The sequence below is a fragment of the Pongo abelii genome, chromosome 20, assembly GCF_028885655.2.
Source record: "Pongo abelii isolate AG06213 chromosome 20, NHGRI_mPonAbe1-v2.0_pri, whole genome shotgun sequence".
Lineage (NCBI taxonomy): Eukaryota > Metazoa > Chordata > Mammalia > Primates > Hominidae > Pongo > Pongo abelii.
The window spans coordinates 2,308,844-2,334,847 of NC_072005.2; the positions used below are offsets into that span (position 1 = coordinate 2,308,844).

General features: G+C 52.3%; 1 protein-coding gene across 1 annotated transcript in view; it reads right to left on the reverse strand.

Annotated features, from left to right (window-relative positions):
- Positions 1-26,004, reverse strand: part of GNG7 (G protein subunit gamma 7) — a 191,896-nt gene that overhangs the window by 22,954 nt on the left and 142,938 nt on the right. Inside the window, exon 3 of the mRNA XM_024238139.3 lies at positions 21,226-21,265. The gene's annotated coding sequence lies outside the window, so the exon portion shown is untranslated. The remainder of the gene's footprint in view (positions 1-21,225; positions 21,266-26,004) is intronic.

The following is a 26,004-nucleotide window of genomic DNA, read 5'->3' on the forward strand; positions in this document are numbered from 1 at the left end:
CCTGTGTGCTCCACCAATGGCCTCTGCTCCACTCCCCACTCCCTCCATCTCCTCCCAACAGCTAGAGTGCGCTTCTGAAAATGCAGTTGAATCTGTTCCTCCCCTACTCAGAAACCACCAGCAGCTTCCAATTCCTTACAAAATCAAGTGCAAAAATCAAGGCTTATTGTTCAATTCCCACTGCTAGGAATTCTTCCCTCAGCTCCAGTCCCATCAAAGAACTGCCTTCTCTGATGCATGGCTCCAGGATCATCTCCTTTCTCACCCTGTGGCCTCATGAGCTCAGCATTTTCCAGATTCGGAAACCCTGGAGGGGGCCATAAGGGAGATGGCTGTCCCTGGGAAACTAAGACCCAGAGAAGGTAGATGGCTTGCCCAGAAGATATTTATTATAAGAAATTGGCTCACATAATTACAGAGGCTGTGAAGTCATAAGATGCACAATTGGCAAGCTAGAGAGACAGGAGAACTGATAGTTTCTGTCTGAAAGCCAGCAGGCTTGAGACCCAAGAGCAGATATTTCAATTGGAGTCCAAAGGCTGAAAAAACCTATCTGCCAGGTTGAAGGCTGCCAGGCAGGAGGGATTATCTCTTACTTAGCATTTTTGTTCTATTGAGGGCTTTAACTTATTAGATGAGGCCCCCATATTGGGGAGGGGGAGCAATATGCTTTACACAGCCAATGGTTCATTTCATCCAGAAACATTCTCACAGATACACCCAGAATAACATTGAAGCAGATATCTGGGCACCCTGTAAACCAGTCAAGTTAACACATAAAATTAACAGTTACAACAACCTTGGAGCCAGTCATTCAGCCCACCACATCATTCTCTCATGCCTGTCTATTTCTTTTCTTGTAGTATTTATCATTTGATATTTAAGTTGTCCGCCTACTGGACTGTAAGCCTCATGAGGCCAAAGATCTGGGGCTGGGTGCAGTGACTCATGCTGGTAGTCCCAGCACTTTGGGAGGCTGAGGCAGGAGGATCACTTGAGCCCAAGAGTTCGAGACCAGCCTGGGCAACATGGCAAAACCTTGACTCTACAAAAAAAAAAATACAAAAAACTAGTTGGGTGTGGTGGTGCACACCTGTAGTCCCAGCTACTCAGGAGGCTGAGGTGGGAGGATCGCTTGAGCCCAGGAAGTGGAGGTTGCAGTGAGCTGAGATCATGCCACTGCACTCCAGCCTGGGCAGCAGAGTAAGACCCTGTCTCAAAAAAAAAAAAAAATCTGAGGTGTCCCCAGAACCTGGTATATATAAATGCTCAAGAGACATTTGCTTGGGGCCTGAAGTGGGGGCCATGCCTGTCTGCAGATGTCGATCTTAACCCTGGAAGATCTCTTTCCCCTGTGACATGTTCCTTCTTTAAGATGCAGGCTTCAAATGTTATTTCTTTTTGGAACACATGTTTTTTAATGGCTTCTAGCGCCAGGTGACCTTGACTCGGAATTCCTAGAACACGGTACACTCGGAAAGTCATATGGGCTGTTTCCTGCAGACTAAATATTTGTGTCCTCCTCTGACCCCACCAAGTTCATATGTTGAAATCCTGGGCCAGGTTTGGTGGCTCATGCTTGGAATTCCAGTGCTTTGGGAGGCCAAGGTGGGAGGGTCACTTGAGCCCAGGAGTTTGAAACCAGCCTGAGCAACAGAGTGAAACCCCACCTGTACAAAAATAAGAAAATTAGCTGGGTGTGGTGGTGTGTGCCTATAGTCTCAGCTACTTGGATGGCTGAGGCAGGAGGATCGCTTCAGCCCAGGAGTTGGAGGCTGCGGTGAGTTATGACCACAACCACTGTACTTCAGCCTGGGCAACAGAGTGAGACATATCTCAAAAAGAAAAGAAGGCTGGGCGCAGTGGCTCTCGCCCATAATCCCAGCACTTTGGGAGGCCGAGGTGGGTGGATCACGAGGTCAGGAGTTTGAGACCAGCCTGGCCAACATGGTGAAACCCCGTCTCTACTAAAAATACAAAAACAGTAGCCGGGTGTGGCGGCGGGCGCCTGTAGTCCCAGCTACTCGGGAGGCTGAGGCAGGAGAATTGCTTGAACCCGGGAGGCGGAGGTTGCAGTGAGCCGAGATGGCACCATTGCACTCCAGCCTGGGCAACAGGAGCGAAACTCCATCTCAAAAAAAAAAAAAAAAAAAAAAAGAAAGAAAAGAAAAGAAAAGAAAAAGGCCTCAGTTTGCTGTTTTTGAAACTGAAGCCACATGCTTTTTTCCTAATCAGAACTAAAGTGAAAGGTTAAAACAATCGATGTGTTGTTTGTCTTGGAGCAAGAAATATAAGATCTGTGTTTCTGGATTGCAGACAAGAGCACCGCAGCGCTGAAGCGTGTGTGGGTCGTGCATGTAACAGCACAGGAGGTCTGCAGTGAGGTCCTGACAGGGAGGACTTTCTCGGGCCGGAGACCTGGTTCTGAGCACGTCCCCTGGACTTCCCTGAGCCTCAGCTTTCTCGGCTGTAAAATTCAGAACGAGAGAGCAGTTTCCCCATGCTCCACGACACCCTAGGGGTTCTGTGCGGAGGCTGAGCCACCCTGGGTTCCCAGGAGGGGCTCTCTTGGCCTTGGGGTACAGTCTGTGCTTCCTGATCAGACTCCATTTGTGTATGTGTATATTTTATTATACAGATAACAAAATATATATACATACGTATTTTTATTTTTATTTTTATTTATTTATTTTTTTGAGACAGAGTCTCGCTCTGTTGCCCAGGCTGGAGTGCGGTGGTGCGATCTCGGCTCACTGCAAGCTCCGCCTTCTGGGTTCACGCCATTCTCCTGCCTCAGCCTCCCGAGTAGCTGGGACTACAGGCGCCCGCCGCCATGCCCGGCTAATTTTTTGTATTTTGTTTAGTAGAGACGGGGTTTCACCGTGTTAGCCAGGATGGTCTCGATCTCCTGACCTCGTGATCCGTCCATCTCGGCCTCCCAAAGTGCTGGGATTACAGGCGTGAGCCACCGCGCCCGGCCTCATACATATTTTTAGAGCCAGGGTCTCACTCTGTCACCCAGGCTGGAGTGCAGTGGTGCAATCATAGCTCACTGCAGCCTCCAACTCCCGGGCTCAAGCGATCCTCCTGCCTGGGCCTCCTGAGTAGCTGGGACTACAGGTGCACACCACTAGGCCTGGCTAGTTTTTTATTTTTTGTAGAGATGAAGTCTCTACAGCTATGTTGCCCAGGCTGATCTCAAGTGATCCTCCTGCCTCAGCCTCCCAAATCACTGGGGCTGCAAGCGTGAGCCATGGCACCTGGCTATAATAAAATCAATATGACATAGAATATAGAATAGCATCATAATATATAAATGTAATCAACATATAATACACTGAGCATGCTCAAAGTACAGTTCTGATGGGACAGGAAGCTGGAGGTAGGAAACTGGCCCTGGAGTGGGGGCTGTGGTGTTAGGCGGGGACCTGGTTACAGTGACTGCGGGGCTGACGAGAAATTATGAAAGGTCTTGAGGGAAGCGACACGGAATTTCTAAAGAACATAATGAATGCACTTTGGGAGGCCGAGGCAGGCGGATCACTTGCGGTCAGGAGTTCCAGACCAGCCTGGCCAACACGGTGAAACCCCATCTCTACCAAAAAATACAAACATCAGCCGGATGTGGTGGTGCATGCCTGTAGTCCCAGCTACTGGGGAGGCTGAGGTGGGAGAATTGCTTGAACCTGGAAGACGGAGGCTGCGGTGAGCTATGATTGCGTCACTGTCCTCCAGCCTGGACAACAGAGCAAGACTCTGTCTCAAACAAAACAAAACAAAACAAAACAAAACAACAATGAATGGAGAGGAGAAAAGCTGCAGTGGCTAATGAGGACCTGATGCCATGGATGGTAAACTGTTATCTTCTGATGATGATGACTTTATTGTAAAAAGAGAACATACACGAGCATCAGGAACAAGGAAAGCCGTGCTGAGTGGCCCAGGTCAGTATGCTGAGAATGAAACCAACCGGGTCAATTTTAGAGAGATCTCTCCACGATGCTATCCAAAGCATGCGTCAGGCCGTCAGCAGTGGTGGTGACTCATGCCTATGATCCTACCACTGTGGGAGGCCAAGGCAGGAGGATCATTTGAGGCCAGGAGTTTGAGACCAGCCTGGGCAACATAGTGAGACCCCTGTCTCTACAAAAAAAAAAAAAAAATTAGCCTGGCATGGTGGTGCACACCTGTAGTCCCAGCTACTCAGGAGGCTGAGGCAGAAAGACTGCTTGAGCCCGGGAGTTGGAAGCTGAAGTGAGCTATGATTGCACCGCTGCAGTCCAGCCTGGGCAACAGAGCAAGACCCTGTCTTTAAAAAAACACAATAGAAGGGCATGCATGTATATTACCTACAAGGTTCACTACTCTAACAGCTCCACTGAGATTCCTGAACTCCTCACTGCATTGGAAGTGCTGATGGCTTCAGACTTCCTAGATATATATATATATATATATTTTTTTTTGATACGGAGTTTCACTCTGTCGCCCAGGCTGGAGTGCAGTGGCACGATCTCGGCTCACTGCAAACTCTGTGTCCCGGGTTCAAGACATTCTCCTGCCTCAGCCTCCCAAGTAGCTGGGACTACCGGCGCCCGCCACCAGGCCCGGCTAATTTTTTTTTGTATTTTTAGTAGAGACGGGGTTTCACCGTGTTAGCCAGGATAGTCTTGATCTCCTGACCTCATGATCCACCCACCTCGGCCTCCTAAAGTGCTGGGATTATAGGCGTGAGCCACCGTGCCTGGCTATATATATATTTTTTCGAGATAGAGTCTCGCTGTGTCTCCCAGGCTGGAGTGCAGTGGTGCGATCTCAGCTCACTGCTACCTGTGCTTCCCGGGTTCAAGTGATTCTCGTGCCTCAGCCTCCCAAGTAGCTGGGATTACAGATGCCTGCCACCACGCCTAGCTAACTTTTGTATTTTTAGTAGAGGCGGGGTTTCACCATATTGGCCAGGTTGGTCTTGACCTCCTGACCTCAGATAATCCACCTGCCTCGGCCTCCCAAAGTGCTGGGATTACAGGCGTGAGCCACAGCACCCAGCCCTAGATTGTTAAATAAATTATAATAAACTGTTAACTAATTTCGATATTTAATACTTGTAGTTTAGTTAGTAATTTTTCATATATTGCATGTTCCTATGTACAAATGAACTATAAACTGCATTGCAAAGCAGATTATCTTCTGTTTTTTTTTGCCTAGTAATCAGAATTGAAATTTGTTTGTGATGACAGTAAATTAAGGATATTTTCACAAACTGAGAAATAAACATATATACCAATTTTGTTTTTTTTTGGATGGCGTTTCCCTCTTGTCACCCAGGCTGGAGTGCAATGGCGTGATCTCGGCTCACTGCAACCTTTGCCTCCTGATTCAAGCGATTCTCCTGCCTCAGCTTCCCAAGTGGCTGGGATTACAGGCACCCGCCACCACTAATTTTTGTATTTTTAGTAGAGACGGGGTTTCACCACGTTGGCCAGGCTGGTCTCGAACTCCTGAACTCAGGTGATCTGCCTGCCTCGGCCTCCCAAAATGCTGGGATTACAGGCGGGAGCCACCGCACCCAGCCATAAGCTCAATTTTAGACGCATACAATATCCAATGGGGAATGCACACCCACCCCACATGGTCCCAGTGGAGCCCTGAATGGAGCTCTGTGCCAGAGGCTGGTTGTCGTCCCTCCCCGAGCTGCCCTGTCACATTTGCCAAAGGGTTTAGGGAGAACCACCTAGAGGGCTTGCTCATCCAGTGGCCCAAGGTTTTGCATTCTAAATATACACCATCCCAGGAACTCACACCTCTTCTTTCTCCTTCCTTCCTTCTTTCCTCTTTCCCTCCCTCCCTCCCTCTCTCTTTCTTCTCTCCCTCTTTCCTTCCTTTCCTTCCTTCCTCCCTTCCTCTTTCTTTCTTTCTTCTCTCTCCCTCTCCCTTCCTTCCCTCCTCCCTCCCTCTCTCTCTCTGTTTCTTTCTCAATTTCTTTCTTTTCTTTTCCCCTTCCTTCCTTCCTCTCTCTCTCTTTCTTTCTTTTTCTTCTCTGAGAAGGGGTCTTACTCTGTTGCCCAGGCTAGAGTACAGTGGTGTGATCCCAGCTCACTGAAGCCTTGAACTCCTGGGCCCAAGCGATTCTCCTGCTCCAGCCTCCCAAGTAGCTGGGACCACAGGCACACGCCACCATGCCCAGCTGATTTTTTTATTTTTTGTAGAGATGGGGGGGGTCTCACTATGTTGTCCAGGCTGGTCTCGATCTCCTGGCCTCCGGTGATCCTCCTGCCTCAGCCTCCCAAAGTGCTGGGATTACAGACGGAGCCTCCACACCCGGCCTGTGCTCTAAGACTGATTCTTGCCGGGACCCTTAGCACGACGGTGTGCCCAGCCTGTGCAGAGGGTGGGTGCGTGGGCTCCTGCTCACGGGTGGGTGGGCTGAATCCAGGTGTCCTGGGCTGTAAAGCCAGGAAGCAGACAGCAGGCCTGGGGTGGGTGGAGATTTCGCGGGGACCCTGGGGGCGCTGAGGCTGGAGCATCCCAAGAAGTCCAAACCTGCCTGGCCTGTCTCTGCCGAGCAGACAGGAGGCCCGCCGGGCAGCGGGACAGACTGGCTTTCCTCCTCCCGGGGAGACCTGCCGAAGCAAACCCAGCTCCTTTTTTAGGTCTGTGATGCCACGGCCACTCTTGGAGGTGTTTTCCAGCTGCACAGGAAGCCGTGACAGCGAGACCCAGAGAGGCTGGCGGTGGCTCTGAATTCCAAGCATAGTTCTCATAGTTGGGAAAGTGCCACTCCCGGCTCGATAAACCGACCAGGAGCCGCTACCGCCAGGGCCATCTTCTCACCAGCAGGCAAAGAGCGTGCAGCCGGTGGAGGCTTCTGAGAGCTGGCCGGGGCGGCCTGCGTAAAAGGACAAGAATGTCAAGAATGCACCCGGCCTGGCAGAGACAGGGACTTTACCGAGCAGCTCCTGGGCCTGGCGGACAGAGAGGCGAGGGAGCGGGAGCTACCATCGGCAGAGAAGGTCCTGAATCTCCCAGACCCTGTTAAAAGAGGCTGATCAGGTTGGGTGCGGCGGCTCATGCCTGTAATCCCAGCACTTTGGGAGGCCGAGTCAGGAGAATTGCTTGAGGCCAGGAGTTCAAAGTCAGCCTGGGCAACACAGTGAGACCTGTCTCTAAAATAAAAAAATAAAAATAAAAGTTCTTGGGGAAGCGAAGCCAAATTTCAGGAGAACATAATGAGCGTGCATTGAGCTGGGGTGGCACCACTGCACTCCAGCCTGGGCAATACAGCGAGACCCTGTCTCTAAGTAAAAAAATCAAGGCCGAGTGCAGTGGCTCATGCCTGTAATCCCAGCATGTTGGGGGGCCGAGGTGGGTGGATCACGAGGTCAGGAGTTCGAGACCAGCCTGGCCAAGATGGTGAAACCCCGTCTCTACTAAAAATACAAAAAACAAAAAAATTAGCCGGGCGTGGTGGTGGGCACCTGTAATCCCAGCTACTCAGGAGGCTGAGGCAGGAGAATCACTTGAACCTGGGAGGCGGAGGTTGCAGTGAGCCAAGATCACGCCACCGCACTCTAGACTGGGCGACAGAGCAAGACTCCGTCAAAAAAAAAAAAAATTAAAAGGTAAGCTGGGTATGGTGGCACAAGCCTGTAGTCTCAGCTACTCTGGGAGGCTGAGGCGGGAGGATGGCTTGAGGCCAGGAGTCTGAGGTTACAGTGAGCTAGGGTTGCACCAGTACACTCCAGCCTGGGGGACAAAGTGAGACTCCATCTCAAAAAAATAAAAATAAAGATAAAATAAGAGAGGCTGATCAGGGCCAAGGGCTGAGCTGGGAAGAAATGGTGCTTCTGTACCCAGCACTGCCGGGCCTCCTGTCTGGGGCTGGCTGCAGGGCGGCCCTTCTAAAACGCTCCCTGTGGCAGGTGCACAGCCAGGCCTTGGCTAGTCACGGGAGGCAGCTCTGTGTGTTCTTTTTTTTTTTTTTTTTGAGATGGAGTCTTGCTCTGTCACCCAGGCTGGAGTGCAATGGCACGATCTCGGCTCACCACAACCTCCACCTCCCGGGTTCAAGTGATTCTCCCACCTCAGCCTCCCGAGTAGGTGCGATTACAGGCACTCAACCACATCCGGCTAACTTCTGTATTTTTTAGTCGAGACGGGGTTTCACCATGTTGCCCAGGCTGGTCTTGAACTCCTGGCCCCAAGCAATCCACCCACCACAGCCTCCCAAAGTGCTGGGATTACAGGTGCGAGTCACCGCGCCTGGCCTGGGGTGGGTTTTTTCATTTGTGCACTGAATGTTTATTACTGACAGCCAGCAAGGAAAGGGGGATCTCGTCCTATGACTGCAAGGAAGTGAATTCAGGAAGAACCTGAATGAGCTGGGGACGACAACTGGAAGCTTCGTGTCAGACAGCAGGCGGCTCACATTTCAGTTTCAGCCTGGGAGACCCTGGGCAGAGGACCCCATTGCACCATGACCTCCAGAACTGTAAGCTCAGGCAGGGGTGTTGCTTTAAGCCACCATATGTGCGGCAGTTTGTTATGCAGTGTAAGGAGCTGATACACAAGGCCAGGATGGGACTGGTTGGGGTCTCCAGGCTGGAGGGACCCCCGGTGAGCAGGCATGGGTCCCACAGCCCGGGACAGCTTCAGCTTTTATTCGCCATCTGCTGCTGCTAGGTGTTAGACGCTGGACTGAGCAAGCTGCACACATCATCTCTGCTGTTTTCCCTTTTTTTTTTTTTTTTTTTGGTGGTGGTTGTTGTTTTGTTTTGTTTTGTTTTTGAGGCAGAGTCTTGCTCTGTCGCCCAGGCTGGAGTGCAATGGCGCATCTCGGCTCACTGCAACCTCCACCTCCCAGGTTCAATTGATTCTCCCGCCTCAGTCTCCCGAGTAGCTGGGATTACAGGCGTCCACCACCACGCCCGGATAATTTTTTATTTTTATTTTTTTGTAGAGACAGGGTTTCACCATGTTGGCCAGGCTGGTCTCGAACTCCTGATCTCAAGTGATCCGCCCGCCTTGGCCTCCCAAAGTCCTGGGATTCCAGGTATGAGATGCCGTGCCTGGCCTCCTTTTTTTTTTTTTTTTTTTTGACACAGGGTCTTGCTCTGTCACCCAGGCTGGATGGAGTGCAGTGGTGCAATCACAGCTCACTGCAGCCTTGACCTCCTGGCCTCCAGAGATCCTCCCACCTCAGCCTCCTGAGTAGCTGGGACTACAGGTGTGCACCACCATGCCCGGCTAATTTTTAATATTTTTTCTTTTAGAGCTGGGGCCTTGCTATATTGCTCAGGCCAGTCTCAAACTCCTGGGCTCAAGCAGTCCCTCTGCCTCGGCCTCCCAAAGTGCTAGGATCCCGGGCATGAACCCCCGCTCCCGGCCTGCAATTTTTCTTTTCACAGCCCTGAAATGACGGTGCAACATTAAAACCCGTGCAGAGGGCAGCTTCTCCATGAGCCGAGCAAACCATGCCCCCACGGCTGCTTCCTGTAAACCAGCTCCTAAGCCCGGCGTGCGTTTGCTCTTCTGACGGCACAGGAAGTCAGGCTCAGCGAATTCCAGCTCAGAGCGGGCTCTGGCAGCTTCCAGGCAGCTCCACAATGAGGCGGCTGCGCTTTTCCAGTCTGCTCATCAAAGCAGACCCAGCCTTGTGTGGCGCGGCGTGCCGGGGTGAGTCAGCCCCGGGGGAAGGTGGCCTTGAAGGCGGGAGGGGCCGCCGGCCTGCAGCAGCAACGTGAGAACAGAAGCAGCCTTCATCTGGCTTTAAAACTTCCAGAACCAGTAGCTTTATAGCTCGCGGGGCACCTGGACTCTTTCCTCCTGGGGGTCTGGCAATCCCCCACCCCTCACCCCTCCAAACCTCTGCCTGCCTCGAAAAAGGAAAGAAAAATAAACCCCAAGCAACAAAACCAGCAGCCAGATTTGGCAGGAGGGGAGACAATGCTTGGAGTGGAAACGTCAGCCCTTCCCCGTGGAGGGATGACTGCTTCTGAGAACACAGTGTTCAGAGACAAGAGAGACAGGGTGTTATGTTTAGAGAGGAAAAGATCCAAACCCAAACAAAATGGAACAGTAGTTTGGGAGAGAAGAGAAGGCTCCGAGGCACTGTGAGGAACAAGTCGCCTTCGTACAGTGGCTGGGGCAGCTGGGTTTGCAGAGAGCTGTGTCCCCGGGCACCTGTGTCAGTGTGCACATCTGCACGCCCGCTGTGGGCACAAGGGCCTCAGCCATAAGCACCCCTGGGAGCCATGAGGACCTCAGTGCATCTCACAGAAGCCCCTGAGGACAGTGTGCAGTGGCGCGATCTCAGCTCACTGCAATCTCCGCCTCCCGGGTTCAGGAGATTCTCCTGCCTCAGCCTCCCGAGTAGACAGGGTTACAGGCGCCCCCCACCCCCACCACGCCCAGCTAATTTTTGCATTTTTAGTAGAGATGGGGTTTCACCTTGTTGGCCAGGCTGGTCTCGAACTCCTGACCTCAGGTGATCTGCCCGCCTTGGCCTCTCAAAGTGCCGGGATGTTAGGCATGAGCCACCGTGCTGGGCCAACAGTGGCTCTTAATGGCAGGGGGTGGTGATTAAGCCCCGCCAGGAAACCCTGGGCGATGCCTGGGACATCTGTGGTTGTCGGGGTTGGGGGAGCTCCTGGCATGGAGTGGGTGGAGGCCAGGGATGCTGCTCAGCAACCATAAGTGCCCAGCACAGCCTCACCCCAGAGAAGGCTCTTACCCCACTGTCCACACTGCTGAGGGAGGAGACCCTGAGTTAATTATTTGGGGAAAATGGGGTTCAGTCCCTACTCACATCAGAATAAGCTTCCAACAGGGCAGACTGTGAACCAGGGGGACCCCCAGCTCCTGGGATTCACCTCCTCTCTCCCTCCCAACTCGGTGTGGATTTCATTGTGTGCAGCCTCCTGGGACCTCAGCACGGCAGAGGATCATGGGACGCAGAGTCTCTTGGCGGTCCGTGGAATCCCCTATCCCTGGGGGTTTCACCTGGAGGTAATTCCGCCCCCCAGGGGACCCTGGGCGATGTCTGGGGACATCTGTGGTTGTCATAACTGGGGGGTGCTCCTGGCATGCAGTGGGTGGAGGCCGGGACACTGCTCAGCACCCTGCAGTGCCCAGGATAGGCCCCACCTCAGAGAACAATCTTGCCCCCAGGTCTACAGTGCCTAGGGGACCCTGGTTTAGACTGTGCAGAAAGGTGCACATATAGGCCGGGCATGGTGGCTCATGCCTCTATTCCCAGCACTTTGGGAGACCAAGGCGGGTGGATCACTTGATGTCAGGGGTTCGAGACCAGCCTGGTCAACATAGTGAAACCCCATCTCTACTAAAAAAAATTTGAAATTAGCTGGGCATGGTAGCGCATGCCTGTAATCCCAGCTACTCAGGAGGCTGAGGCAGGAGAATCGCCTGAACCTGGGAGGCGGAGGTTGCAGTGAGCCAAGATTGCGCCACTATACTCCAGCCTAAGCAACAAGAGCGAAACTTTAAAAAAAAAAAAAAAAAAAAAAAAAAGGCAGGTGCAGTGGCTCATGCCTGTAATCCCAGCACTTTGGAAGGCTGAGGCGGGTGGATTACCTGAGGTCAGGAGTTCAAGACCAGCCTGGCCAGCATGATGAAACCCCCTCTCTACTAAAAATACAAAAAAATTATCCGGGAGTGGTGGGGCACCTGTAATCCCAGCTACTCGGGAGTCTGAGGCAGGAGAATTGCTTGAACCCGGGAGGTAGAGGTTGCGGTGAGCCAAAATCGCGCCACTGCACTCCAGCCTGGGCAACGGAGCGAGACTCTGCCTCAAAAACAAAACAAAACAAAACAAACAAATGAAAAAGAAAGGTGCACACAGCTTCAAGAGCGGACACAGGGCATCAGGGTGAGAAGGCACAGGGCGAGGGTCAGGCGTTGATGTGTCCCCCTGGCAGCTGGGATGCACACCCCCCACAACCTGCCATGTTCTCACCAGGACGCCAAAGAGGGGACCCACGCAGAGCCCAGGGAGCCCGACTGACATGGAAACTTCAATACAAGAGACAGGTCTGAGACTGGCCACACCTGCTGCCCGCTCCACAGAACCCCAGGGCCCCCTCAGCAACCAGGGTCTGCATGCAGAGACCCTGCACCTGCAGCCTCTCCAGGGCCAGGTCGCCCAGCAGGGCTTGGGAGGGCGGCTGTGTGCGGGGCCTTCCGTGCCAGCTCTGACCGTTGGTGGCTCTGTGACCTCAAGGCAGGGCCGTGGGGCCCAGGGCTGCTGTGGGGGGGGCCTCTGCCACACGGAAGGGAGGGCTGCACCCTGGCTGGAAAACAGCGCCTTGTGACTGTCCCTGTCAGCGCGGGCCCTTTGCTCTCAGGCTAAATCGGTCCCCAGGGCAGCTATATTTAGAAGGGGCTAAAGAGAGGGAATGAATGAGGTGCCCACGAGAAAGTGAAAAATAGACCAGCGGGGCAGGTCCCGCCGCTGCCTTCGGCCGGAGCTTGGAGCCTAAGAATGAGCCGGCTTGTTCAGACAAAGAGGCCGCGATGACAGAGGGTGACGCGCCGCCAGTGCGGGTTTGGTCGCCGCGGTGACGGGAGCAGGAGAAAAGAAAAGCTGCTCTCTGTCCACCCGGCGGTGGGGTCGGCAGGGGCGGGGGATGACCACGGTCATGTGAGAGTTTGCAAGCCCGGGAACCGGGGCCGGGCCAGGACACTGAACCCCGTGGCTCCTGTCACTCCAGTTCTGGGCTTCCCGGCTGAGGAAATGCTGTCACCCTGGCCCCGGGCCAGGGCAAGGGGCAGTGCCGGCCTCGTGACAGTGGTGCTCAGGAGCTGAAGGGCAGGAGGGTTAGGAAGAGACCAGAGGGCAGTACCGGGCCTTCCCACCTCGGCACAGGTGGGTCTTTCTCCACTCAGGCCCCCCCTGAAAACTCCTACACATCCTGCAAAGCCCCACCGATGTCATCCCCTCTTAGAAGCCCCTGATCACAACCATCTATGCACAGCCAGTCTTGGTACGCTGGCAGCTCCCTGGACGTTCGTTGTGTCCTGTGACATTGTGGCTGCTGCACACGACAAACGTTTCTCATCTCACAGCTCTGGGCTCAGAGTCCAACATGGGCCTCACTGGGTTAAAATCAATGCATGGACAGGGCTGGTCCCTCCTGGAGGCTCCAGGGGATAATCCCTTTCCCGCCTTTCACCTAGAGGTGCCCGTATCCCTCGGCTCGGGACCCTTCCTCCCCCTTCACAGACACAGCACAGCCTCTTCCAGTATCTCTCTGACTCTCACCCTCCTGCCTCCTCTCGTGAGGATCCTGTGAGGTCACTGCGCCCCCCGGATCATCCACGGTGGTGCTCTCATGACTCAGGGGGTCCTTCACTCAATCCCACCTGCAGAGTCCCTTTTTCCGTGTGTGGTGACACAGCCACAGCTCCCAGGGATTAGGACATGGATGTCTTTGAGACCTTTGTTCTGCCAACCCCAGGCACATCCCAGACGCTGGGTACCAAAGACGCCACTTGGATAGGAGGGGCTGGAGGCCATGGTGCAGGGAGTTCACGGAGGGTGTTACTTCCCGGAACCCACTCTGTTCCCAGGGCCGATCTCCTTCCCAGGACAGAGGCTCCCAGGCCCAGGCAGCCCTCGGACATGGAGTGCCTGCCCCACCTCCATCCATAGCAGGTGCTGCTCCTGTGCATGGGCACGCATGGCCTGGTGCGCCCACCCCTCTGGGCTCTGCAGCAGGGGCTGGCCCATCCGGGCACACACATGGCCAAGGATGGACCTCGAGCCTGGGGTTCTCTGCTGTGGCCTGTGGGCTCCAGGTCACGTCATCAGAATGGCTAGAGGTCACCAGCATCGTGTGTGACATCTCCAGGGCCACCCCACTCCAGCCCTGGTATTGTTAGGAAGTCCTAGAAAACTACAGGCCCAGGGAGGTTCTCCCTGAGGGCTAGGAATCATTAGGGATGTTTTCATGTTAACAATGAAAAAAAACAAAACAAAACAAAACCAGGTATGGTGGCTCACGCCTGTAATCCCAACACTTTGAGAGGCCAAGGCAGGCGGATTGCCTGAGCTCAGGAGTTTGAGACCAGCCTGGGCAACGCGGTAAAACCCGGTCTTTACTAAAATACAAAAGAAATTCGCTGGGCATGGTGGCATGCACCTGTAATCCCATCTACTCAGGAGGCTGAGGCAGGAGAATGGCGTGAACTCGGGAGGCAGAGGTTGCAGTGGTTTGAGATCACGCCATTGCACTCCAGCCTGGGCGACAGAGCGAGACTCTGTCTGAAGAAAAAAAAAAAAAACCTAGCCAGGCCCAGTGACTCACACCTGTAATCCCAGCACTTTGGGTGGCTGAGGTGTGTGGCTCACTTGAGGTCAGGAGTTCGAGACCAGCCTGGCCAATGTGGTGAAACCCCATCTCTACTAAAAATACAAAAATTAGCAGGGTGTGGTGGCGCTTGTCTGAAATTCCAGCTACTCGGGAGGCTGAGGCAGAAGAATCTCTTGAACCCAGGTGGCGGAGGTTGCAGTGAGCCAAGATCACACCACTACACTCCAGCCTGGGTGCAGAGTGAGACTCCGTCTCAAAAACAACAACAACAACAACAACACCCAATAGCAAATAATGGGATGAATTTCAGTTTGAGAGACTTCCTGCTGTGAAGAGCTAAAGTCTAAGGGAGGGGTCTCAACTAGATGGGACTGTGACCCCCTCCTAGGAGACACTGGGTGATGTCTGGGGACATTTGTGGTTGTTATGACTTGGGGGTGCTCCTGGCATGTAGTAGGTGGAGGCCAGGGATGCTGCTCAGTGCCCTGCAGTGCCCGGGATGGCCAGCACGGTGGCTCACGCCTGTAATTCCAGCACTTTAGGAGGCCAAAGTGGGTGGATCATTTGAGGTCAGGAGTTCAAGACCAGCCTGGGCAACATGGTGAAACCCCATCTCCACTAAAAATACAAAAAGTAGTCAGGCGTGGTGGCGCTCGTCTAAAATTCCAGCTACTTGGGAGGCTGAGGCAGAAAAATTGCTTGAACCCAGGAGGCGGAGGTGGCAGTGAGCTGAGATCGCACCATGGCACTCCAGCCTGGGCGACAGAGCAAGACTCTGTCTCAAAAAACAAAACAAAACAAAACAAACAAAGACAACCCCATCTCAAGAATAATCTGACCCTAATGTCAGTGATGCTGAGACCCAGAGACCCTGGTCGAAGGGATGTTCCAGCCAGGAGCGGGCTTTCTCGTAAAATGTGCATGTTGTTTGCGTCCCGACAGGTTCAAGTGACAAAGCTGGGTAGGCTGAGGCCACCAAAGGGTTTCCTCGGTCCCTGTTCCTGCCACACACCTTGAATCCTCAATGCCAAGGCAACTCCAAACCCGGGGGACCCCAGAGGGGACACTAGGTCTGGACATGAAGGTTTGGCAGCAAACTGTCAGGACCCCTGGAGAGAACCCTGACTCCTGTGCCAACCCAACTGTGTCTGGCTCAATGCTCGATGCTCAAACACAGCAAAGGGCAAGAAAGCAAGTCCAGGATGTACATTTTGGCAAAAATGGCAGCCGTGGGGCCGGAGGTGGAGGAGGACACGGAGGAAGGGCTTCAACAGGGCTGTGGTTTTTTTTGTTTTTTTTTCTTTTAGATGGAGCCTCACTCTGTCATCCAGGTTGGAGTGCAGTGCAGTGGCGGATCTCGGCTCACTGCAACCTCCACCCCCTGGGTTCAAGCAATTCTCTGCCTCAGCCCCCTGAGTAGCTGGGATCATAGGCTCCCGCCACCACACCCGGCTAATTTTTGTATTTTTAGTAGAGACGGGGTTTCACTATCTTGGCCAGGCTGGTCTTGAACTCCCGACCTTGTGATCCACGTGCCTCGGCCTCCCAAAGTGCTGGGATGACAGACGTGACCGCACTGGCCGGGGCTGCGTTTTCATCTGGAGGTTTGCACGGGGCCGGGGCATTGTGAGGCTAAGCATGGGAATTTCAGTCTCTCCTCCAGAACCTTCTGGAGAGACACCACTGCAGCTACCACGGCTGCAGCTACCAGGCACCAGGCACCAGCTGACCAGGAGGGAGGAACCATAAGGCTGCCATGTCTGGGGTCAGCCAGCAGGCCGGGGGTGAGGGCGGGGGTGACAGGGGAACCAGCACACTTGTTGTGCACAAAGTTCCTTGTGACAGTGAGTTCGTCTTGGCCTCTGTCCCAAGATGAGGTTTTGATGACACACATGGAATTTCTAACAATGAAATGGAGTGTGTGGTTTTGCTCACGCTTACATCCCCTTTTCTTGTCTATCCAAATTCCATTACGCCTTTTCTTGCTAATGCAGAAACACGGCCAAGTCCTGGGCTGCCCCAGGAAGTGCCGAGGCCTCTTGCCGCTCTCAGTGGAAAAGGGAAACGTGGCTGCCTTGGGGCTGAGGTGCCCTGATTCTCAGAATCCCTGCGGGATGGGGAAAGAGTGTTTGGGTTGAGACCGGCTCACAGGAAGTGGGTACAATGCAGGAGAAGGAGAGGCTGGGAGGCACTCTCTCATCCAGCCGCCGTGGTGACCCTCCTTGCTGGCTTATTTTGAGACGGAGTCTTGCTCTGTCGCCCAGGCTGGAGCGCAGTGGCGCAATCTCGGCTCACTGCAACCTCCGCCTCCCGGGTTCAAGCAATTCTCCTGTCTTAGCCTCCCGAGTAGCTGGGATTACAGGCATCCAACACCAAGCCTGGCTAATTTTTTTATTTTTTGGTAGAGTCGCGGTTTCACCATGTTGTTCAGGCTGGCCTTGAACTCCTGACCTCAAGTGATCTCTGCCCACCTCAGCCTCCCAAAGTGCTGCGATTACAGGCAGGAGCCACCGCTCCCAGCCACCTCTGCTTACCTCCTCACCAAGCCCCAGCTTCTGTGACTGTCCCCCAGGGAGAATGACCATGGCCCTGCTGGGCTCTGAGGGGCTTGTGCAGATGAGCAGGTGGCCGGCACAGCCTGAGGGACCACCAGCTGCTCTGTGGCCAGAGTCTCGTGACTCCAATCCCGCTCTGCCTCTGGCCAGCCCCGGGGCCTTGCCGTATCTTTTGGTTGCTGAGCCTCAGTTTCCCCACCTATAAAATGGGGACAATGAGCCCTGCTCCCCAGGGATCCTAGGAGAACTAAAGGAATTGGAGCAGTGGATCTGGCCTGCAGGGGGCACGGGAGAGGCATCTGCTGAGTCGCTGAGTAGGGGGAGCTGAGGACCAGGGAGGCGTCAGTGGTGGAGATGGCCGGGCTGCTGGGAACAGGGCCAGGGGACTTAGCCAGGGCCTGACGAGAGCTGCCTGATGTCACTGCTGGAGCCTCTTGTCATCCCTCCCAGCAGATGCTGCAGCACAGGGACCTAATCCCCACGGCACGTGGCCACGTGGCTGGCAGCTTGAGCCTGCGGCCTGGAGACACCTGAGCCCTGCCCAGGCAGCTCTGTGCCACCTGCCGTCCAGCCGCACTGCCATCAGCCAGCATGTGTGTGTCCCAGAGGACCGGGTTCAGGGCAGGCTCCAGGGACTTCACCCTGGCCGTCTGACCTCCAGCAAAGGAGGTCTGGTCTCCCAGTCAGTAAACAGGAGGGAGGGAAAGGACTTCTCCATGGAGAATATATTCACGGAGAAGGATGTAAAAGGATCCAGACCAGACACTGTGGGCATGTGCGACCCCTCGGCCATTGGCCACATTTTAAATCATCACTGTCTTCGTCATCATCCTGAGTGTCAGGTGTGTGGGGGCCGGGACTAGGGTGAGGCCATGAGGCACTCACCCTGGGGGAAAAATCTAGGGAACGCCAAAAAGCTCTGCCATGCTGGTAAATCACATTTTCATACAATCTTTTATTATTTATATATAAATATATTTATAAATATATGTATTTATTAATATATAAACAAATATATATTTATAAATATATAAAAACATATATACATATTTATAAATAAAATATATATTTAAATTATATATATATATATATATTTTGAGACAGAGTCTCACTCTGGCTCCCAGGCTGGAGTGCAACGGCACGATCTCAGCTCACTGCAACCTCTGCCTCCCGGGCTCAAGTGAGTCTTCTGCCTCAGCCTCCCGAGTAGCTGGGACTACAGGCATGCACCACCACGCCTGGCTAATTTTTTTAATTTTCAGTAGAGATGGGGTTTTGCCATGTTGGCCAGTCTGGTCTCGAACTCCTGACCTCAGGCGATCCACCCACCTTGACCTCCCAAAGTGCTGGGATTACAGGCGTGAGCCACCGCACCTGACTGCTTCTTCTATATTCACAGCTGCCCCCCAACGCTTGCATTCCCGCCTGAGCTCCGCCTCCTGTCACATCAGCAGCGGCATCAGATTCTCACAGAAGCGTGAACCCTATTGTGAACCATGCATGCGAGGGATCTCGGCTGCACGCTCCTTATGAGAATCTCATGCCTAATGGTCTCGACTGGCCAACACGATGAAACCCCGTCTCTACTAAAAAATACAAAAAATCAGCTGGAAATCGCTTGAACCCGGGAGGCGGAGTTTGCAGTAAGCTAAGATCATGCCACTGCACTCCAGACTGGGCAACAGAGAGAGACTCTGTCTCAAAACAAGCAAACAAAAATAATCTAATGCCTGATGATCTGTCACTGTCTCCCATCACCTCCAGATGGGACCATCTAGTTTTTATTTGTTTGTTATTGAGACAGAGTCTCGCTCTGTTGCCGAGGCTGGAGGGCAATGGTGCGATCTCGGCTCACTACAACCTCCGCCTCCTGGGTTCAAGCGATTCTACTACCTCAGCCTCCCAAGTAGCTGGGACTACAGGTGCCCACTACCACGCCAGGCTAATTTTTGTATTTTTAGTAGAGATGAAGTTTCATCATGTTGGTCAGGCTAGTCTCGAACTCCTGACCTCAAGTGATCCGCCCGCCTCAGCCTCCCAAAGTGCTGGGATTATAGGCGTGAGCCACCACACCCAGCCCAGGGACCATCTAGCTGCAGGAAACAAGCTCCGGGCTCCCACTGATCCCACATTATGGTGAATTGTGGAATTATTTTATTATATATTACAATGTAATAATAACAGAAATAAAGTGCACAAAAAAAAGTAATGCGTTTGAATTGTCCCCAAACCATCCTCCCGGCTCCCCCACCACCCACCTCCCCACTGTCTGTGGAAAACTGTCTTCCATGAATCCACTCCCTGGGGCCAAAAAGGTTGAGGACTGATGCCTTAAGGAACCAGAAAAGGACGAACAAAGGCAGCCCCAAGCCAGCAGGAGGAAGGAAATTGTAAAGATCAGAGCAGCGATAAACGAGACGAGATGAGAAAAACTGGCGAGTCGACGAAACCAAAAGTTGGTTCTTTGAAAAGAGCTAGGAGATTGACAAACCTCTAGCAGGGCTGACCGAAAGCAAAACCAAAAAAAAAGGAAATAAGATGCAGATAACTACAAGCAGAAACGAAAGGGGGACATTACTACCAACTTTATGGAAATAAAAGGCATTATCAGAGAACACCGTAGCGTCATGAAGCACTGTGTGACACCCAATTAGGTAATCTACACGAAATGGACAAATTCCTAGAAAAACGCGAATGAAACAGATCAGCGATGGTTTCAGGTTCCACTCACATCTCTTAGATACTGCCAGCACGGTGCTGAGCATATATATATATATATGTAATATATATATTATATGCAATATATTACGTTATATATTATATGTAATATATTACGTTATATATTATATGTAATATATTATGTTATATTTTATATGTAATATATTACATATAATATGTACATGTAATACATATATTACATACATGTACATATTACATGTAATTTATATGTACATGTTGTATGTAATATATTATATTACATACATGTACATATTATATGTAATATATTACATACATGCACATATTACATGTAATGTATATTACATGCATGTACACATTATATGTAATATATAATATTGCATACATGTACACATTACATACATGTACACATTACATACATGTACACATATGTAATATATTACATATGTATATATTATATGTGATATATGTAACGTATATATTATATGTAATATATTATATATTACATATGTGTATATATTATATGTGTGTATATATATGTATACACAGTGGCGTGTGCCTATAGTCCCAGCTACTCAGAGGCTGAGGCAAGAGGATTGCTTGAACCCAGGAGTTCGAAGTTGCAGTCAGCTATGATATAATACTATATTATAGCAGTGAACTATAATATGATATATAATATATAAAATATATATATATTTTTTCTTTTCTTTAGAGACCTGGTCTCACTCTGTTGCCCAGCATGGAGTCCCGTGGTGCAATCACAATCACAGCTCACAGTAGCCTCCACCTCCTGGGCTCAAGTGATCCTTCCACCTCAGCCTCCCAAAATGCTAGGATGACAGGTACGTGCCACCACACCGGGTATATTTTTTAAGAGATCGGATCTCGCTCTATCACCTAGGCTGGAGTACAATGGTGCAATCATAGCTCACTGCAACCTCGAACTTCCGGGTTCAAGCAATCCTCTTGCCTCAGCCTCCTGAGTAGCTGGGACTACAGGCGCGCACCACTGTGTATACATATATGTAGGTATATGTGTGTATAAAATATATATGATATATATATTTTTTGAGACAGAGTCTCACTCTATTGCCCAGGCTGGTATACAGTGGCATGATCTCGGCTCACTGCAACCTCTGTCTCCTGGGTTCAAGTGATTCTCCTGCCTCAGCCTCTGGAGTAGCTGAGATTACAGGCACCTGCCACCATGCCCTGCTAATTTTTGTATTTTTGGTAGAGACGGGGTTTCGCCATGTTGGCCAGCCTGGTCTCAAACGCCTGACCTCAGGTGACCCACCTGCCTCGGCCTCCCAAAGTGCTGGGATTACAGGTGTGAGCCACTGTACCTGGCCATTTTTATATTTTTGTATCTACATCCTTGTTTAATCTTTGCAACCTTCTTGCAAAATGGAGAACGTCATCTCCACTGCAGACAGTTGACAGGAACCCACCCAAACGGGGTAGAGCTGGTAAAAGCAGATCTGGGATTTGAACTCAGGTTTCCTGGCTCTGAGCCCGGAGCCCTTTTATGGGATGACTCAATCTCCCAATGTGTCAGGCACACATAAAAGACTGGGGCTTGTTTGTTCCTTTTTCTAAAAAACAAGAGATTCCAAGCTCATGAAGTAAGAGAAAATGCCACATACCTTTTTTAGTTTTCCCAGGAATCACAGCTTGCTGTACACCCTGTTTAAAAAAGGAGAGAGAAGGAGAAAAGCATGGTTACATATTTTTTACTTACAAGGAACTCACAGAGCTACCTCCGGCTTTTATCGGAGAACGACGTTGCCGTCCCCAAAAACGAGGCATGGGAATTCGAAACGGCTGTGCCCTCCGGAGAAAACGGGGGCAGAATCAACTTTATTCTTTACCACCGATCCGTGCGGAAAAGACCTGGATGCTTCTCTTGCTGGACAACAGGGCAAATTATCTTCTAGAAACTTGTGTTATTCCATTTCAGAACAAGGAAGCCCCAACCCCACAGTCAAAGTCCAGTCCATCAGACACACCAGTGCAAGAAAAACAAAATATCCAGGCCCGGAGCCTTCCCATGGAATACTTCGGTGTTTTTCCATCTCTGATTTCTACTTTTATGTAAGCCACGTGCCGGGCAAAGGGAGAGGTGGAAAGTGGGAACTGGGGACAAACCAATTAACCCCGAATGGAGGAAGTGACAGGTATACGGGGGGGCAGGAGGGCCGGGGGGTCTCATGTGAGCCGCCCAGGGCCAGGAGGTCAATAGGAAGGAAAGAACGGCTCCAGGCCCCCGTGATTGGTCTCCGGGGGTCGGGGTGGCGGGGGGGGAGGGGGAGGGTTGGGGCCTTTGGAGCTGCGGTTTTCCATGGAAGGGAATCCTCTGCTCCAAGCCGGGCCCTGCATAGAGCCAGGCCCCGCATCCGTCTCCGATGCAGAGTGCACGGATCGTGAGGGGGGGGGGGGGCCCACGGGGACCACCTTCCGTGGTCTTTCCTGACTCCCGCTAAGGTCTGGAGGGAGAGGCAGGCAGAGATCTGCCCCCTCCAGCTTCGCGGCAGCCTCCTATTTTGTGGACAAGCAGGCCCGAGGCAGGCAAAGGCCCCTGCCTTGCTGAGCGTCTACACCGGCCGAGGTCATGGGGCCGGGACTTGCGCACAATGAGCCCAGATGCCAGGTTCTGTGTCTCCCGGTTAGGCCACCGCTGCTCTGCTGCTGAGCCGCCGGCCTCACTTGGAGAAGCCAGGAGCTGCACTGCTGTCAGCTCTAGGGGAGGCCCTGTCCTGCGTAGCGGGGCTCACCCTGCAGTGGGCTTGCCCGGCGAGGTCAGCAGACACCCCTGCACCGGGCCCAACCCAGGCCCAACTTCCTGAGCTGCTGGAGGACGGGCTGGGCCGGGTTCACGTGGCCGAGGCTGTTTCCCTCCTGCCCTGAAGGGCCCCTGTGGTCTCTGAAGCCGGCCAGGCCCCTCTTCCATCACAAACATTTGCTGTTTCCACAAACCAATGGGTTTTTTTCCACCGACACAAAGAAGAGCCACATGTCTGCTGCTCCTGGGCTGGAGTCCGGGCCGCGCACACACGGCACTTTCTCAGCAGCCCTGCACCCCGGGGCTGCATCGGAGGCCAAGGAAGCTGAGGTCGGCGGGAAGCCGCCTCGCCTTGCAGCCAGCTGGGGAGGCCGAGTCCCGGCTTTCCCGGGGGCTCCCGGGTCTCAGCCGCAGCAAGGCGGTGACTGAGGTCACCTTCTCCTAAGCCAGGGTCTCTTCCCCCACCCAGCATTACGGACACCAGCGCCGGATTGTTCTCTGGGGCGGGACCATCTGGGCTCTGCAGGGTGCTGAGCAGCGCCCCTGGCCTTCACCTGCTCCATGCCAGGGGCAACCCCCAGATGTGTTGGCCACAAATGTCCCCAGACAATGCCCAGGGTCCCCTGGGGGGCAGAATCACTCCGTGTGAGATCCCTGACCTCTTAGTGACCTAGAGACATCCAGGGGGCTGCCTCCCCTCCCACCTCTACACATACACACACACACACGCACACTCACACACATGCACGCACACATAGACATATGCACACACATGCACACACGCACACTCACACAGACACAAGCACACACATGCACACGTGTACTGCAACACGCACATGCAAACACACGCACACACACGTGTACACACAAGACACGTGCACACACATTTGCATGCACACACAGACACGCACAGACACGTGCACACACAGACGTGCACACACAGACGTGTACATACACGCACAGACACACATGTGCACACAGACACACACGTGTACGCCTACAGACACACATGTGCACGCACACATGCACGCAGGGGCGAGAGCCTCCACCCAGTCCTGCATCTAAAGCAAGGTCCTGCTAGTAAACATGCACAGACTCAAGAAACGAGGGGCTGCAGGACTTTTCCTCCCTCCTGCCCAAAGGCGCCTGCACTCACAAAAGACTCAGGCTCCGCCTGGCCGGGTCAGCGAATGGAGTTGTAGCACCATTCCAGGACCATGATAGAGAAAGACGGGAAATTAGACTTCTGACCCGTCACAAACTCTGAGTAAGTGCGACGTGCCCAGGCCAGCCTGGTGTGACCTCAGCTCCTGATCCATAAGATCAGGACAGTGACTGAGGATGCTGGGGCCACCTCACCTGCAGCCCTGGGTCAGCCTCAGAACCCACAGGACTTTCACCCTGCCCCAGGCCATGGCCCTTGACCAGGGAACCACAGCTCCTCATTCTGATAGGGTGACTCGGTGCATTTCTCCCTCAGGCTTACTTTTTTTTTTCTTTGAGATGGAGTCTTGCTCTGTCGCCCAGGCTGGAGTGCAGTAGCGCGATCTCGGCTCACTGCAGCCTCTGCCTCCTGGGTTCAAGCGATTCTCCTGTCTCAGCCTCTCAAGTAGCTGGGACTACAGGCACGGGCCACCATGCCTGGGTAATTTTTTGTATTTTTAGTAGAGAGAGGGTTTCACCGTGTTAGCCAGGATTGTCTTGATCTCCTGACCTCGTGATCCGCCCACCTTGGCCTCCTAAAGTGCTGGGATTACAGGTGTGAACCCCCACAGCCGGCCTCTCAGGCTTACTTTTAGGTGGCTGGAAATATCGCTTTTCATGAGCACACTGTATTATTTTCATCATCCTTGCCACCGATGGGCACTGTGTCTTTTTTTTTTTTTTTTTTTTTTTTTGAGATAGGGTCTGTTACCCAGGCTGGAGTGCAATGGTGTTATCACAGCTCACTGCAGCCTCAACCTCCTGGGCTCAAGCGATCCTCCCTCCTCAGCCTCCTGAGTAGCTGAGACTACAGGCGCATGCCACCACACCCAGCTAATTTTTATTCCTGTAGAGACGGGGTTTTGCCATGTTGCCCAGGCTGGTCTCAAACTCCTAGGCCCAAGCGATCCTCCCACCTTGGTCTCCTAAAGTGCTGGAATGACAGGTGTGTGCCACTGCACCTGGCCAGCAAAAAAGGTTTTAAAGGCAGATGATCAAACCGTGTGTAGAACCTCAATTTTTAAAAATAAGAGTGTGTGTGTAGATGTCTGGGGAAAGGATAAAGTGCTGGGATTGTGGATGATTTTCCTCTCCTTATGTGATTCTCAGATTCTGTAAAATGAAGTTCTATAACTTTCTTTCCTCTTTTTTCTTTTTCTTTCCTTTTTTCTTTCTTTCTTTCTTCCTTTCTTTCTTTCTCTCTGTCTCTTTCTTTCTTTCTTCGCTCTCTTTCTCTCTTTCCTTTTTATTTCTTTTTTTTTTGAGACAGGTGTCATTCTGTCACCCAGGATGGAGTGCAATGGTGCGATCTCTGCTCACTGCAACCTCTGCCTCCTGGGCTCAAGCAATTCTCCCGCCTCAGCCTCCTGAGTAGCTGGGATTACAGGCATGCACCACCACGCTTGGCTAATTTTTGTATTTTCAGTAGAGACGGGGTTTCACCAACATGGCCAGGCTGGTCTCAAACTCCTGACCTCAAGTGATCCACCCACCTTGGCCTCCCAAAGTGCTGGGATTATAAGCGTGAGCCACTGTGCCCCGCCAGTTATATTCCTTTCATAGTCACAAAGAATACACACACACACACACACACACATATACACATACGTATATACACAGTTGATTTGATTCTCATTATTTGTGGTAGTTCTGCTCTGTGAAGTCACCACAAAAACTGAGTTTGCAAATACGAATCATTGCTTCTAGAGAACATTTTTGCAGGGTTAGTTTCCTTTGAGTTTCAGGAAACTTTCCTTTATCTGATCAATACATGACCTGTTCTGTGTGTCTTTTTTTTTTTTTTTTTTTTTGGAGACAGGGTCTCGCTCTGTTGCCCAGGCTGGAGTGCAATGGTGCAGTCTCAGCTCACTGCAGCCTCAGTCTCCCGGGCTCAAGTGATTCTACTGCCTTGGTCTCCAGAGTAGCTGGGATTACAGGCACCTACCACCATGTCTGGCTAATTTTTTTTTTCCAAGATGGAGTTTGGCTCTTGTTGCCCAGGCTGGAGTACAATGGTGGATCTCGGCTCACTGCAACCTCTGCCTCCCGGGTTCAGGAGATTCTCCTGCCTCAGCCTCCCTAGTAGCTGGGATTACAGGTGTGAGCCACCATACCCAGCCTGATTTTTTTTTTTTTTTTTTTTTTTTTTGAGACCGGGTCTAGGTCTGTCACCCAGACTGGAGTGCAGTGGCAAGATCTCAGCTCACTGCAACCTCTGCCTCTCAGGTTCAAGTGATTCTCCTGCCTCAGCCTCCCGAGTAGCTGGGATTACAGGCATGCACCACCATGCCCAGCTAATTTTGTATTTTTAGTAGAGACAGGGTTTCTCCATGTTGGTCAGGCTGGTCTCCATCTCTTGACTTCGTGATCCACCTGCCTCGGCCTCCCAAAGTGCTGGGATTACAGGCATGAGCCACTGTGCCCGGCTAACTTTTGTATT